We start from the raw sequence: 17,320 nt of genomic DNA on the forward strand, positions 1-17,320 counted from the left end.
GAACAGCACGTGCTAATAATAAAAAAACAATTACTGGAGACATTTGTGCCTCCCAGAGTTTCTTGAAGGTCTTTCTTGAATCCTTGGCAAGAAAGCAAGGAGGAGAAAGAGAAATCTTTTTCTCAAACTAAGCTGACTGACTTTTAGCAGGTTTCGGCAGTTTTGATAAGAGTTATGGAAGCTTCCCTGAGGGCTGGATAGAGACGACAATTCTCCAAATGTGAAGTTGACTTATAGAGGAGGCACCTCATCATCATGCAAAGAATTCAGTCGAAGAATGATGACTCTTCCCTTCCTTCCTTTTTTCTGAAGAATGATATGGAGGGTGGCAGACAGGAAGAAGGTTGTCGTGGAAGACATACATTAAAGGAATCTGGGCTGACAAGGATCAATTCGGCCTAGGATCTTGGAATATTTTTGTCTAGCTAGACTTGAATGAAAATGATCACGGCACAATGCAGGTGCTGCTGTTTGAGAAATGAATTCCCTTCTAGGGGGAAAAAGAATAGAATTACCTATTCTCTTTTCATCAGCGTTTGGTGCGGCCCTATAGGTGGTCCTCAACTAAGGACCACAACTGAGCCAAAATTTCTGTTGCTAAGCGAGACACTTTGTTCAGTGAGTTTGGCCCCATTTTATGACGCTTCTTGCCACAGTTGCTAAGCGAATCACCGTGGTTGTGAAGTTAGTAACGCAGTTGTTAAGTGAACATTTGGGCAAGAAAACCAAAGTGCACAGATACCTGGTGGTACCTTGCTCAATAGTAGTAACTGTGAGAGGGATCTTGGAGTCCTAGTGGACAACCATTTAAATATAATTAGTTTTGAAACGATTGGTGTATTGGTGGCAGGGTGCAACCATTCCTTTGTTCGTGCTAGTAAGTTTCTAGGACAAGGGTGTCAAACTCAAGGCCTATGGGCTGGGGTGAAATGTAAAATTTGTTGCTACCGGTTCTGTGGGTATTTTTAAAAAAATTTTATTTGCATTTATATCCCGCCCTTCTCCGAAGACTCAAGGCGGCTTACACTATGTCAGGCAATAGTCTTCATCCATTTGTATACTATATACAAAGTCAACTTATTGCCCCCAACAATCTGGGTCCTCATTTTACCTACCTTATAAAGGATGGAAGGCTGAGTCAACCTTGGACCTGGTGGGACTTGAACCTGCAATATTGCAGGCAGTTGCTGTTAATAACAGGCTACCTTAGCTTGGGTATGGCTTGGGGGGTGGGGGAATGTGACTGGGTGGGCGTGACCAACTTTTTTTTTACTTCTTTTTTACTTTTAAAAGCATTTTTTCTACAACCTCTTTGGCCGAAGTTGCAAAAAAATGCTTTTAAAAGCCTCTGATGATCAGACAACTCATCTGGGATCGCCAAAGGAGCCTTTTAAAAGCATTTTTTTACAACCTCTTCGGCTGAAGAGGTTGTAGAAAAAAATGCTCTTAAAGGGTTCTGACGATCCCAGCTGAGTTGCCTGATCGCCAGAACCCTTTAAAAGCATTGTTTTTTACAGCCTCTTTGGCCGAAGAGGTTGTAGAAAAAAATGCTTTGAAATGGTTCTGACGATCCCAGCTGAGCCGCGCGATCATCAGAGGCTTTTTTTTTTTTTACTTTTAAAAGCATTTTGTCGGCCAAAGAAAAAATGCTTTTAAAAGTAAAAAAAAAAAACCTCTGACGATCGCGCAGCTCAGCTGGGCATGCAGGGGTTAGGGGAGGCAGGGATTTTTGCTACCGGTTCTCCAAACCACCTGCCGCCATAGTTATCGGATCGGGCAATTCGGTCTGAACCGGGAGCATTTCACCCCTGCCGCAGGCCAATGCTGGCCCACGGGGTGCTTAGATCTGGCCCACGGGGCTGACTTGGAAACAGCGAAGGACTGGCCTGTGGTGCTTCTGCCAATGAAAACTCCTGACAGAAGGTTGCAGGAAACTGTCTCAGCCAAAAATGGAGATCAGGAGCCCGTTTTCGCTGGCAGAGCGCTCGGGCCACCACAGGCACCCCTGACATGAGTGACGTCGAGCTGGCAACGCCCACCCTAGCCCCTGAGGTCAAACACCACCCTGATATGGCCCTGTTCTAGAATATACTGTTCTAGGATATACTGAGTTGGCTTTGAGAAGACACGGTACCCTGGTCTAGAGAGGTTCTTGATCTAACCTAACAGTTCTCTTCCGTTAGGAAGGAAAATCTTCCCAACCAAATACCAATTTCTGAATTGTTTTTCCTTGCTTTTCAGCTGCATGACGTGGTTTTGAAACGTCTGGCTTTCTCACGTCAGCTCTGCAGATTCCCTGTAACGCTAGTCCTTTATCAAACTCTAATTTGATTAGTAAGAGTTCTTTCTTCCTCCTAATCACAGGGAGTTTTTACAGAAAGGATATTAGGATTGTTCAACTTGGTATCTTGCCTTAAGTGTACATCTATCCCGGTGGGATAATACTTGGCTGAGGAGAGCAGGTGACGTTTCCATTAAAATCCACCTCATAGCAGCCATGCTAATCAGTGGTGAGTTTCAAAATTTTTTTACTACCGGTTATTGGGTGTGGCTTGGTGGGTGTGGCATGGCTTGGTGGGCATGGCAAGGGAAGGATACTGTAAAATCTCCATTCCCACCTCACTCCAGGGGAAGGTTACTGCAAAATCCCCATTTCCTCCTGATCAGCTGGGACTCGGGAGGCAGAGAATAAATGGGGCAGAGCCACTCAGAATTTTTACTACCGGTTCTCCGAACTACTCAAAATTTCCACTACCGGTTCTCCAGAACTGGTCAGAACCTGCTGAAACCCACCTCTGATAACAGATTCTATCCCTCTGATAAACAGAGGGATAGAATCAAGATCACGTGACGTGTTAGTGCCACTTTATAATGCCTTGGTAAAGCCACACTTGGAATATTGCATCCAGTTTTGGTCGCCACGATGTAAAAAAGATGTTGAGACTCTAGAAAGAGTGCAGAGAAGAGCAACAAAGATGATTAGGGGACTGGAGGCTAAAACATATGAAGAACGATTGCAGGAACTGGGTATGTCTAGTTTAACAAAAAGAAGGACTAGGGGAGACATGATAGCTGTGTTCCAATATTTCAGGGGTTGCCACAAAGAAGAGGGAGTCAGGCTGTTCTCCAAAGCACCTGAGGGCAGGACAAGAAGCAATGGGTGGAAACTGATCAAGCAAAGAAGCAACTTAGAACTAAGGAGAAACTTCTTGACAGTTAGAACAATTAATAAGTGGAACGACTTGCCTGCTGAAGTTGTAAACACTGGAAATTTTTAAGAAGATGTTGGATAACCATCTGTCTGAAATGGTGTAGGGTTTCCTGCCTGGGCAGGGGGTTGGACTAGAAGGCCTCCAAAGTCCCTTCCAACTCTGTTGTTGTTGTTGTTGTTGTTGTTGTTGTTGTTATTATTATTATACCCCAAATCTGCTTGAGAGCGCCAACTACATGGAACTTAGCTCTTCGTTTGATGAAAAAGTGGAGTTTTGACAGGGCGATGATGCACTTTCTTGTCCAAAAGGTTTTTTTAAACAAAAAAAAAGAGGCAACTGGACTTTCTTTGTTTTCCCTTGAAGATGTTTTGCTTCTCATCCAAGAAACTTTTTCAGTTCTATCTGGGCAACGGAAGGATTTATATGACTGCAAGGAATTCAGTCAGAACTGAAGAAGCTTCTTGGATGAGAAATGAAACATCTTCAAGGAAAAACAACGGAAGTCCAGTTGCCTCTTGAAATATGTGATGACCCGGGGCATGACACAAAGGCAACACAGCCAGAGAACCGATATGAGTCCCTTTATTATGTGCCCCCAATGCCCCTTTCAACTCTCTGGCCTGGAGAGAGCTCTTCCACCAACCTGTAACAGTCTTTAGCTGGCCATACTTCAGTCCCAAACGTTGTAAGCAGAAAACTTCTAACAAAAACTCCAAAGGCAAGACAAGGTAATTAATCCGGAAGGGCAAGCAAAATATGGAATTCTACAAGTAAAGTAGCACGGCGGTAAATCAAGCCAGTTGGGAGGATGCCAGGATTCAAAAAAACACCAGATAAACTCAGTGTTTGTTCCTAACAAACGCCCTCCCATTTGCCTCTCCTTTTAAACTCCATTAGCAGCTGTGCCTTGTAAAGCGGATCGGGTCTCTTTCCTCCCTCGTAAGCCACACAACCCATGTTGCTCTCTTATCCGTTCCTCCCTGCGCTGCCTAGGATGAGGAGAGGGTGGGCCTTGGTCTTCATCTGAACCCCCTCTCCCTTGTTTTACCTCTCCCCTGCTCTTCCCAGCCTGACTGCCCTTCCCCAGTTTCTTCCACAGTCAATGGATCTACCCTCTCACTCTCTGTCAGCCGTTCCTCTTCCCCTTCGGATTCAGACTCCGACAGGGGTATGACACTAGCATCTTTGAGACAACCATGACCTGGATGATCTCCATAGACGATACGCTTCCTTCCTAACAGCCTTCTCATGAAATACAACGAGTTGATGTCCCATGCTAAGTCATGACCACACTTGCAAAGTCATCTTCTCCTTGGTGAAGATCATCTCCTTCTTGCTTTGAACCCAGGGACGAGGAAGAAATTCATAGGAGTTGCATTTCAGTGGCAATCTGATTCACAGGCTAAAAAGTGGAGCTCAGAAGTTGATATTCATTGCTGCTGTTTTCTGAGGCATTGAGAAGCAATTTGCTACCTCACCCAATGCATATAAATTTGAATATATTAAGAAAGTGTGAGTATCAAAGTGCTGTGTTAGCAGAAATGGCTGAGAAAAGACCCCGTTGGTTAAGGGAAAACATTTCAGATGAGATCTCCTTCTCTGCTCCTAAATACTTGATCTTGACGTTTCATAGCTGATGGGTGGGGGGAGTTTTAATCAAACTGTAGATGTTTTGTGGTTTGTTATACTGTGTGAGCTCTTAGATCGCAGCAAGTATAAATTCAATAAATGAATACTTTTGAATTGAGCTCAGAGCAGACGTCAGGATTGAGACTGGCTTGGTTAGTCCAACCAAGGGACCAATCGTGATTTCATTGTTATTTTCTTGGTTTTTGCTGCCTGAGTCCCAGTGGTGGGATTCTACCGGTTTGCACCGGTTCAGGCGAACCGTTAGCTCTGACTTTCAGCTGTGAACGAACGGTTCGCTCCGACTTTGAAGTGGGCCCACCCACCCGCCCTTGCATTATATTCACCTATATTTCCATTTCCGAAGCCCAACTGATCGACGCGGCAGAGTGGTTTGCTGCGCCTCAGCTGTTTTTCTCGCCGGCTGCAATGCGGAAGGTGGTGCGTGTGCATTTAGAGAACCTGTTGTTATACCGGTAGGATCTCACCTACTGCCGGGTCCCCTTTTGGATTTTGGGAAGATGAGGTCTCTCCACCCTAACCCTAACCCTGACCCATCACTTAAACAGATTTCAGATGGGGTTGCTTGGAAACAGTTGCTTCTTGAAAGAGAGGTGAAGTAATATGCTGTCATTCAGGATTCTGTTTTGCCTCCTGAGCTGTTCAACACAGGTAGTCCTTGTCAGAGTTCGTTGCAGCACAACACAACCAGACACAATTAAATGAACTTCAGCAGGATTCAAATCACATAAGAAACTTCTTTATATACAATACCATACAGGAAAAATTCAGCATGCAATATTCTGGAACACAGAAGCAATATTCATAGAAGCGAGTCATTACAGAGTAGAGAGATACAGAGGCTAATATATTGTACAGAGCAGGGGTGGTGTTCACTTACTTCACTACCAGTTCGCAAATGTGATCAGGGCCTTCCGTGCATGCACAGAGCATCAAAAACGGGACATGATGATTTCTGGGAGGGTGAGTGGAGCCTCCCGCATCCGCCGCTACCAGTTTGTCCAAACCGGATGGAACCGGCTGAATACCACCACTGGTACAGAGGCTTCCATTACAGAGGCCAAACCAACTCTTATATACAGTTTAGCAAATCTAAGCCACGCCCAGACTCCAAACTGTCTTTTATGGCTCCATACAAACAAATACTATGTTTCAGTTTCTAAATAGGCCTCATTGGCTGACCTGTTACCATGTCTATCCAAATAGTCCCCATTGCCTGATCTATTCCAGACTATGAATATTCATACACTTGACAGTTCTCGATTTACAACAGTTCACTGAGTGACCGTTCAAAGTTCCAATAGCATGGGGGGGGGGAAATGACTTCTGACCATTTTTCACAGTTACGACCATTGCAACATCCTCATGGTCACAAGATCCAAATTCAGACGCTTGGCAACGGACTCATATTTACGACAGTTGCAGTGTCCCAGAGTCACATAATTCCCCTTTTGCGACTTCATGTTGTGTCTTGCCCGCTCTCACAGCAGCCGGGGCCTTCTTATCTGCTCCCGAACACGGAGGAATGTATGCCTCCCGGCCCCAGTCCTGGCTCCATGCCCAGACAAGCTGAAGAGGAGGGGGCACCTCCCGGTCCCAGCCCTGGCTCCATGCCCAAGCAGGCTGCAGAGGAGGGAGCACCCCCCGGCCTCAGCCCTGGCTCCATGCCCAGGCAAACGGAGCAGCTAGACCCCTCCCCCTCCTCCACAGCATGTGAGCCTGAGGAAAGTTTATTTCCAACAGCTGCTGATTGGAGTGACCCTCGCATCAGAAGACTGGATAGGCGGAGGCAACAGAAGGAAGGGAGGGGCAGGCCTTAATGAGTGCTGAGTCATGGAGCCACACCCCATGGCCTATATAAAGGATCTGCTTTCTGGCAGTCTCTGAGTCAGGCAAAGTCGAACTTATCTTGCTGAAGTCACTTTCTGGTCTCCAGTCTGCTCTGAGGACTTTGCTAGGACTTTGGGCAGAGCTGCAGAGGCAAGCCTGATTTGGATTTCCCTGACCCAGCCGTCAGCGGAGGAGTGGGACACGACACTTCATGACAAGCAAAGTCCACAAGGAAGGCAGATTTACTTTACAACCATGTCGATAACTTAACAACCAAAAACCATCTCCTTGTTTTCAAAAGACTTTTGCAAAATGTGTTGAAAAATCGAAAAACATATCGAAGACTTTAGCTTCTAGCTGAAGAAAAAATAAAAAGCAAAGCCTCAACTACCAAATGAGTCCTCTTTGCAAACAGCTTACCTTATAAATGTTTAGGAGGTTTTCAAAAAAAGAAGACGAGAAAAGTGGAGTGTACACAGAAGGGACTAGTGCCCCCATCCCTAAGTGAAAAGATTTAATTAAATTTCCAAGAAAATAATTAGTGCGCTTATCTCAAAAGGCTGCTTCCAATCAATGCAATCTGGGGGACGAAATGAGAGTTCACCCCGTCATCGAAGATCAAAGCTACGAGGGGAAAAAAAAACGAGGTCGAGAAATGAAACTTCTGTCAACTGTTGGAAGAAGCCGACGGAAGTTTTGGTGATTTTTCTGCCTTATGGACCCCGTCTACAAATTGATTTGACACCGAAAAGATCCCAGGGGAAGCTTTAAAGCAATAACTTTACGTTCTCATTAATGACATGGCACGAGACGGTTCGTCTTTTCTTCAAATTATAAACCATTAGGGAAAAGGAGAAGAAAGGAGAAATAAATAATTATCCTCTGAAGTCTGTATCTTTCTTGTTGGGTTGCAGAACCGAACCAGACAGTTAAAGAGGTGCAAATGACAGACTTAATAATTTCTCTGTAGAACTGAATCAGCAGCTCCTTGGGCAATTTGAGCTTCCTGAGTTGGCACAGAAAGAAATATGACTTCAGAGTGGTCAATGCCTGGAATGCACTACCTGACTCTGTAGTTTCTTCCCCAAACCCCCAAAATTTTAACCTTAACCTGGCTACTGTTGACCTCACCTCATTCCTAAGAGGTCTGTAAGGGGCGTGCATAAGCGCACCTGCGTGCCTACCGTCCCTGTCCTAATATTCCTTTTTACTTATTCTTTTCATGTATCCAAATGATGTTTATACTTTTTACCTGTTATCTTATATATGACTGACCAATAAATAAATAAAATAAAATAAATAAATATGGTAGGTGTGTGTGGGGGGGTGATACTTATAATCCAGGCTTGAAGTTCTAACTATCAGCCCTTCCCCTGCCATCATAGGACTGCACTTCAGGTGGTCATCAACCAATGCCGCATTTACGGATGCTCAGATGACCCCATTTTAAGGTGGGTTTTGCCCCCCCCCCAAAATGGTCTTACCTTCAGATTTGGGGCACAACTGCATTGTGGCAAACCATTTGGTTTGTTTAATGACCACTACAAAAAGGTCATAAAATTGGGCCAGTCATGTGAGCGACCTGCTTTACAACTGTAATCATTGACAACCAGAATGGACAGGCCGTATGTGTAAATTTATTTATTTATTTGTCACAACAATATATGTAACTATTATAAAGAAAGGTTATATAGTATATAAAGGTATAAGCATATATATATATATATATATATGTAGGTCTTTGGTTGTTCGGGTTTTCTCCCGTGTAAAATTGGAAGTGTCTTGGCGACGTTTCGACGAAGTCTCATTCGTCATCTTCAGGCTTCAGCTTCGTGCTTCTGGCAGCAATGTGTGATCGCAGCTGTTTCTTCCTTTTAACTGCTAGTGGGAGTTTGAACTGATTGGGTGGGAGCTTGGCTGTGCTCTGATAGGATGGGGTTTTTTCTGTGCTCTGATTGGCTGGGGGTGTGTCCTGTGTTGGTGGGGGCTTGGTTGTGCTCAGTCTAGTCTGTGCTGCAGGGGGATTTGAGCTGGTGAGCTGCATAGCTGTTGTTTGGCTTTGTGGTCGTGCTACATCTTCATATATATATATATATATGAAGAAGAAAAGAAAAACAATAGGACAGGAATGGTAGGCACGTTTGTGCGCTTATGCACGCCCCTTATGGTCCTCTTAGGAATGGGGTGAGGTCAATAGTAGAAAGTTTTTGGTTAAAGCTTTTAGGATTATGGGAAGAGACCACAGAATCAGGTAAAGTATTCCAAGCACTGATGATTCTGTTACAGAAGTCATATTTTCTGCAATCTGGATTAAAGCGGTTGACATTAAGTTTAAATCTATTGGTTGTAATTGTAAAATTGTAAAAGACAGAACAAAGCAGAAGTCTAGCCCCAGGATCTCCAAACTTGGCGACTTTAAGACTTGTGGACTTCAACGCCCGGAATTCTTCAGCCCACATGGGCTGAGGAATTCTGGGAATTGAAGTCCTCAAGTCTTAAAGTTGCCAAGTATGGAGACCCCTGGTCCAGCCAATCCAATCCACTCTTATCCCTCACTTTCTGATTGCAATTAGCATCCCAAAACAGGTAAAGTGCTATTTTGAAGAGCAAATCCAATTCTACGGAGGGAGGGGGAGGCAGCATTGGGTTGGCTTCTCGCTCTCCCGATCATGTTAGCAGATACATAAATATGTGCTATTTTGCATATCTATAAATTGCAACACTTAAGTGCCGTTCTGGGCTCTGGTTCAAAATGCTTCCTTGAGCAATCAGCCGAGAGTGGAGACAACTGTGAATTATTGCTCTCCAAGGACAGGAGAAAAGGTGTTGAGCCAAAGTGGGAAGCTGAGTTGGCACAAGGGAGCTTCCACTCATTTCTGCATTCACACAATCTTGGGAATCATTGATTCAGTCCAATATGTTTCCCTTTGCCACATTCTCCTCCTGCTTGTCCCACTTTCTCCTCCCTCCTCCCTCTTGTACCTGTCAAAGGTCCTAGCCTCCCAAAAATACAAATAGACGGTGAGAACTAACCCAGCTTAATCGTGGGTTAACTGGGTTCACACAGTTTCTAGGTTCTATCATGCAAGACTTAAAATGGACAGCTAACATCAAAAATGTCATCAAAAATGCTCAACAAAGAATGTGCTTTCTGCACAAACTCAGGAAGCTCAAACTGCCCCAAAGAGCTGCTGATCCAGTTCTACAGAGGAATTATTGAATTTGTCATCTGCACCTCCATAACTGTCTGGTTTGGCTCTGCAACCAAACAAGACAAACAAAGACTTCAATGGATAATTAGAACTGCAGAAAAAACAATCCCTACCAACCTGCCTTCCACTGAGGATCTGTATACTGCATGAGTCAAAAAGAGGCCTGTGAAAATATCTACATCCTGGACATAAATTGTTTCAACTTCTACCTTCAAAAAGATGCTATAAGGCACTGCACACCAAAACAACTAGACACAAGGACAGTTTTTTCCCGAATGTCTTCACTCTGCTTAACAACTAATTCCCACAACATTGTCAAATAATTTACTAAGACTGTATTGCTATTATTCTTCTCTTCCTTCCTAGTATCTATTAGTATCTTCCCACCTTATTAGAATAGAATAGAATAGAATAGAATAGAATAGAATAGAATAGAATAGAATAGAATAGAATAGAATAGAATAGAATAGAATAGAATTTTTTATTGGCCAAGTGTGATTGGACACACAAGGAATTTGTCTTGGTGCACACGCTCTCAGTGTACATAAAAGAAAAGATCATCAAGAATTCTAAGGTAAAACACTTAATGATAGTGATAGGGTACAAATAAGCAATCAGGAAACAATATCAATATCAATCGTAAGGATACAAGCAACAAAGTTACAGTCATAAGTGGGAGGAGATGGGTGATGGGAACGATGAGAAGATTAATAGTAGTGCAAACTTAGTAAATGGTTTGACATATAAATATAAATACCATGTTGCTTGTATCTTTCAATTATATTGTTTTTATTTGTTTCCTGGTACGATTTGATAGCTTATTGGTAATCTTGACTATCACTAAGTGTTGTATCTTTTTATTCTTGATGAATGTATTTTATTTTCCTTATCTACAGTGAGAGCATATGCACCAAAGACAAATTCCTTGTGTGTCCAATCACACTTGGCCAATAAAGAATTCTATTCCATTCCATTCCAATCCATTCCATTCCATTCCATTCCATTCTATTCTATCCCTTTTATTTGTTTTTATTTGTTTACTAGTACGATTTGATAGCTTATTGGTAACCTTGACTATCACTAAGTGTTGTATCGTTTTATTCTTGATGAATGTATTTTTATTTTCCTTCTCTACACTGAGAGCATATGCACCAAAGACAAATTCCTTGTCTGTCCAATCACACTTGGCCAATAAAGAATTCCTATTCTATTGATGGAACCACAGTTGAACTAGCAGGTTGAGTTTGCCCAGCATGCCAGCCGCTGAACATCAAACAGAGTGGGAGTGTGAACTCAGCTTTGTATGATGTGTGGCTAGGTCTCTCATTCAGTTGTGAACCAGCCAGAGGGGAAAATGAGTGTCAGAGAGAATGATCATGAATCACGTTACTACAAAAGAAGGGCTAAGGCATAATATTCAGACAGATTCTGTCCAGGAAACCACCAAGAAAAACAAACAATTCAGCAGTAAAAGGCGAGGCGCCCCTCCTTTGGCTGAACAGCAAAGATTTGAACAATTAAATTAATTAAGGAAGTTATGCCAGTGCTCTATGTCAATGTAACCCCAGGAAATGGCAAATGGAAGAAGAAAAAAAATTCTCCTTTCCCTCTTCGGTCCTAAAGTTTGTGCCTTTGTTTGCATTTCTTTAATTTGCGGAGTCAAGCTCTAAGGCTGTCACAGTCTCTTTCTTCTTTATTTACTCTTATTTGCAGCAGTAATTGTTTGGAAGTCTCATTAAAAATTGAATCCAAATGCTCTTGAAAGTAGGAAGAGCTTAAGTGCTTGATTTCCATACAGCCCTGCAGTCTACGCTGTGGTGTTTGTGTTTCTGTTTAATTCCACTTCTTTTGGCTGCGATCGTCAGGGGATAAAAGAGTGACGGGATTGCATCCAGTCTTTGTTCAATTGTGGTTTGTGGAAAGGGGGTTTATCAGGGGTGAAATCTACTTACCTGTTGTGCCTCGTCCTCCCTCCTCTCCTCAGCTGGGCCCCTCCTGTCTACACCCGGGCCTGTTATCAGACTCGGAGTCTGATAATGAAGATGAATGGCCTGTCATGCCTCCAGCCCCCGGCCCTGGCCCCATGCCTAGACAGGATGTCAGGAGTGAACAAACAAACCTCACTCCTACAGCGTGTGTGCAGGGAGCCAACCACGTGCTGGAATTACCGGCAGCAGATCCAGCTGAAGAGAATTCACAGTGGGAGGATCCTCGCTTCCGGAGATCTGAGAGGCGATGCCAGCAGAAGGAAGGGAGGGGCAGGCCTTGATAAATGCTGAGTCATGGAGCCACACCTCACAGCCTATATAAAGGACCTGCTTGTGGCATTCCAACCTTGAGTCAAGCAAAGTCCCATCTAGTTTGCTAAAGTCACAACTTGGACTCCTGCCTGCCCTGAGAAATCTGGAAGAAATTTGGCAAAGCTGCAGAGGCTTCGTTGCCACGCTTGATACGGACTTCCTAGACCCGGTCGTCGAGTGGGAGTGGGACATGACATTACCTTCCTTACTGGTTCGGAAGTGCACCTGCCGCGCACGTCACATGCGCACTCAGACCCTCTGCGCATGCGCAAAACCTTCTGTAAAACCTTCTGTAAAAAATTATTTCCTGGTTTTAACTAGGAAGTAATGACACCCGAGTGGGTGGGCAGAGCTTAGTTCCACGATTGCTACCGGATCGCCGAACTACCAGCCACGATTGCTACCGGATCTCCAGTTCCGGTCAGAACTGGGAGCATTTCACCCCTGGGGTTTATTGAACAGAGGTACACCTGCCTGGGTTCACATGGCACACTAAGCAGAGTAACAGAGTTGGAAGGGACCCTCCAGAGGCTTCTAGTCCAACCCCTTGCTCAGGCAAGAAACTCTATACCAGGGTAGAAGTTTGAAGGTTCCCCACACAAACAAGGTGAGAAAGATAGAGTACCCACAGAATATTTGTGGCTCAAGGTTGAACTATGCTCTCTCTGAGGAAGGACCCCATAGTACCAAAACTGGGCCTAGTAACCCGAAGGTAAAGGTAAAGGTTCCCCTCGTTCCCAACTGAGTCCCTAGGGAGATAGGGCGGTATATAAATGTGAAAAATAAAATAAATAAATAAAAAATAAACTCTAGGGGGCGGTGCTCATCTCCTTTTCAAAGCCAAAGAGCCAGCGCTGTCCAAAGATGTCTCTGTGGTCATGTGGCCAGCATCAAAGGCGCACAGAACGCTGTTCCCTTCCCACCAAAGGTGGTCCCTATTTTTCTACTTCCATTTTTTACGTGCTTTCGAACTGCTAGGTTGGCAGAAGCTTGGGCAAGTAACGGGAGCTCACCCCGTTACACGACACTAGGGATTCAAACCGCTGAACTGCCGACCTTTCAATTGACAAGCTCAGAGTCTTAGCCAACTGAGCCACTGCATCCCTCTAATCATCCTCTTTTAATGACCCCATAATCCCTTGCAGGGTGGAGTCTGGGAAACTGAATGGAACTGAGTATTTACTGGCCAGATGCCCTTCCTGTCACCAATGTGGAGGGGTTTTTTTCACCAGATATATTCTCAATGTGCTCAGAGAAAGAAACATCTGCCTCTACCTAGGATCGAACTCACAGCCTCCTGATTGTGAGGCGAAAGCTTCACCGCTCTTTAACCCTAGTATTAACCCTAATACTCACCCTAATTCAAAGGTGACGGGACGTAGTCCGAGAGGGAACTACCAAGGACACCCCACAAAGGGTGTCCAAAAAGCATGCAGTACGGAATAATCCTGTTTATTACATCTAAAGTATTCTTTTTCTTAGGGTTTTTGTGAACTCTACACCATATCAGCCTGGTCCCCTCCTGAACTAGGTGCAGTGTGACTTCCAACTGGCAACAACAGGTAGGGTACCAAAAGCAGTGTGTCTCCCAGCTAGTGGAACAGCCCTCCCACCCAGAGGGGGTATTCAGCCGGTTCTGTCAGGTTCGCCCGAACCAGTAGCGGAAATTCCGGTTGGCTCCGCCCACCCGCCCCGACTGTATGACATGCTTTTTAGGCACGTTTTTGAGGCTGTGCCCATGCGTGGAAGAGTGTGCACATGCGCAGAGGTGGCACGCGTGAGTGTAGCGAGCATGTGTGTGTGCATGCTCACATTTGCAAACCAGTAGGGAAGGTAAGTGAATACCACCCAGTGGTGAAATCTGAACCAGTATGCCACCGGTTCGCTGACCGCACATGTGCACTGTGTGCCACACATGCGGTGTGTGTACGCGCATGCACAGTACGCAGCAAAAGGAGGCTTGGGAAGGTAAGTAGAGCAGCGAGGGGGAGATCAGCTGTACTGCGTGATTTAGATTCACTAGAAAGCAGGATTTCCTGCTTTCCAGCAATTTTAAATCATGCTGCACAGCTGATCATCGGAAATACCAGTTCGGTGGAACCGGTAGCTTTTTTAAAAATTATTGGTTCACCTAAACTGGTAGTTTTTATCACTACCCTAACCCTAACCCTAACCCTAACCCTAAAAAAGCTACCAGAGGAAACAGTAGCTTTTTTTAACTATTGGTTCGTCCGAACCGGTATTTTTTATTACTACCAGTTTACCCGAACTGGTGCAAACAGGTAGCATTTCACCACCGATACCACCCCTCCTCCCACCAGAAGTTCAAGCGCCACTTTGTATGAACATCTTACCCACCCTGAGTGCTTAAACTGCGCTACAACACAATATGTATTTGTCGTTAAGTCATTGCCCTCCTCTGTCGACCACTTAAGTTTTCCAGTTCGACGTATTATTTCCTTGCCTTATTTCTGATTTTGCTGTGCGTTATCGCAACCCATCAGGACTCCTCCCTGATTCCAGCAGTGGAGATCCTGAATAAATAAAACATGGACTTTCCGAACCACCTGTTTATTTGTAATAACATCACCCGCGGCTGAATTTTTGCCCTAGAAGTGCAAGGGGTCTTACGAACGTGGGGTGTCGAGGGAGGTCCACCTAAGAATTCATTAGTTTCCACTCAGCCCTTCTAACAGAAGCAATGGATGCTTTTCCGACATCACTTTAACAACAGGAAGAGAAACGCCGGAACGCTTCAGGCAAAGACATGTTTGACAGAATAGCTTCTGGCTACATCCCTCCTTTTCGTTCTTTCCTTTTTTTGGACACCTCGCCCACCCACCTTTCAGGTTCCTCCCCCCCCATCCTTGTTGCTTTGTAACATGTATAGGGAAGGTTTTGATTAGAGGCGGTTCAGCAGAGCTTCACACTGGGAGAAGAACTTGAGTGGGAGAAATAGAAGGCAAGACTGATCAGTCTGAAGTTGCCCTTTGCTAACACCTCCTCTCCTCTCCTCCTCTTCCCTCTCTTCTCTTCTCTTCTCCTCTCCTCCAATCTCTTTTCCATTCATTTTTTCCTCTCCCCTCCCCTCCTGTCTCCTCTTCTCTTTTCCATTCATCCTCCCCTCCCCTCTCCTCTCTTCCCTCTCTTCCAATCACTTCTTTTCCATTCATTTTTTCCTCTCCCCTCCCTTCCTGTCTCCTCTCCTCTCCTCTTTTCCATTCATCCTCTTCTCCCCTCTCCTCTCCATCCCTCCCTCTCCTCTCCTCCCCTCCCCTCTCTTCTCTCTCTCCTCTCTTCTTTCCATTCATTCTCTTCTCTCCCTCCCTTGCCTCCAGTCTCCTCTCCTCTTTTCTATTCATCCTCCTCTCCTCTTCCTCTCTCCTCCTCCTCTCCTCTCCTCTCCTCTCTCTCTAATCTCTTCTTTCCATTCATTCTCTCCTCTCTCCTCCACTCCTGTTTCCTCTCCCCTCTCCTCTCCTTTCTTCCTCTCCTCTCCTCTTTTCTATTCATCGTCTCCTCTCCTCTCCTCCACTCCCCTATCCTATCCTATCTTCCTCTCTTCTTCTCTCCTCTCCTCTCCTCTCCTTCCCTCTCTTCTGTTCCATTCATTCTCTCCTCTCCCCTCCTGTCTCCTCTTCTTTTCCATTCACTCTCTCCCCTCCCTTCCTCAAAGTAAGCGATAACTGCAGCAAAACAAAAAACAAAAACCTTGCGCATATATTTTTAAAGCAAAACCTAACACATCGTAGAACAAGAAGCTGTTAGAATGATGCACGTTGCCCGGACAACTTCTCTACCTAGGCTCGAAAGCTTCAACACTGGGATAACTCTCAAGAGTTTGGCTGCTAGGAGACTCCCTAATTCGTACAAATGCTGGCTACTGAATGCTGGGATGGAGGAAAAGAAGAACCCTTGCTAAGGGTCAGCCCCAAATTTTTCAGTCACCGTGGTAACCTGCTTTTTTTTTTTCTCCCTCCTCCTCCAGACTTTAGTTTGCATTTGTTCTGAAAGGCAAGAGAGTGTATGGAAATTTCTAACAAGGTCCAAGGGAGATATGCAAATCAATAATTGGCAGGCTGATAACATTGCTATTAATTATCTTGAAGGTCTGGTCTGGCTTTGGTGAATGAACAGCAAAAAGGATCCATGCCCTCCTGAGGGGCTGACTCATGCGCTAAGTCTCTTAATAAAATTAACTGGAATTAATTAAGTGGTTCCACTGTCACTCTTTAAATTGTAATCCCGTATCATAAAAGCATCGGATTGAGTTTGCAATACAAGCTGCTCCCAGGAGAACCCTGGTTCTAAATGCACATGTACAGTAATCCAACTCCCTCCTGTGTTCCTCAGAGACTGTCCTGTCCAGGTTTGATTAAATCGTTATTAATAAATTGTAGGCCTCCTCTTTTGACTCATCGTAAGGGCCGTAAATCAAGGGTGGAAATTTTCACGAGGGCATTACGGAGGTTTTCTCCTTGGCGTTGCTAATAAGGCTGGTATAAAGAGCACTTCAGGGGCCTCTCAAGAGCTCTTCAAGGATTAAGTTACGCACTCTGTAGTTTGTTGGGTTTTGAACATGGGTTCGAGACATGAAGAATCGGTGTAATGTGTGAACTCAGCTAGGTTTAATTAGGGTGGACAGTGTAGAACCTTGTTGTTGTTGTTGTTAACTTCTTTTAAGAAGAGCCAGTTTGGTGCCAGGCTAGAAACCAGGAGACTGGGAGTTCTAGTCCTGCTTTAGGCATGAAAGCCTGCTGGATGACTTTGGGCCAATAACCAGGAGACTAAATTCTAGTCTTGCCTTAGCCATGAAAGGCAGTTTAGTGACTTTGGGCCAATCACCAGGAGATTGTGAGTTCTAGTCCCGCCTTAGCCATGAAAGCCAGTTGGATAACTTTGAGTCAATCACTCTCTCTCAGGCCAACTCACCTTACACGGTTATTGTGGTTTTTTTTTGTTGTTTTTTTTAAAAGTTTTATTTTTACAATCATATCAAATAATTCATCCAATGTACAGTTATATACAATTAGTCGGGCTTGCCCAGTCACCACCACCCTTTTTAACACTCTTCCCTCTTCTACCTTCTTTTACTTTCCAAACCTTCCTCTCCTTCTCT

Source organism: Ahaetulla prasina, chromosome 14 (assembly GCF_028640845.1).
Source record: "Ahaetulla prasina isolate Xishuangbanna chromosome 14, ASM2864084v1, whole genome shotgun sequence".
In the NCBI taxonomy this organism is placed as follows: domain Eukaryota; kingdom Metazoa; phylum Chordata; class Lepidosauria; order Squamata; family Colubridae; genus Ahaetulla; species Ahaetulla prasina.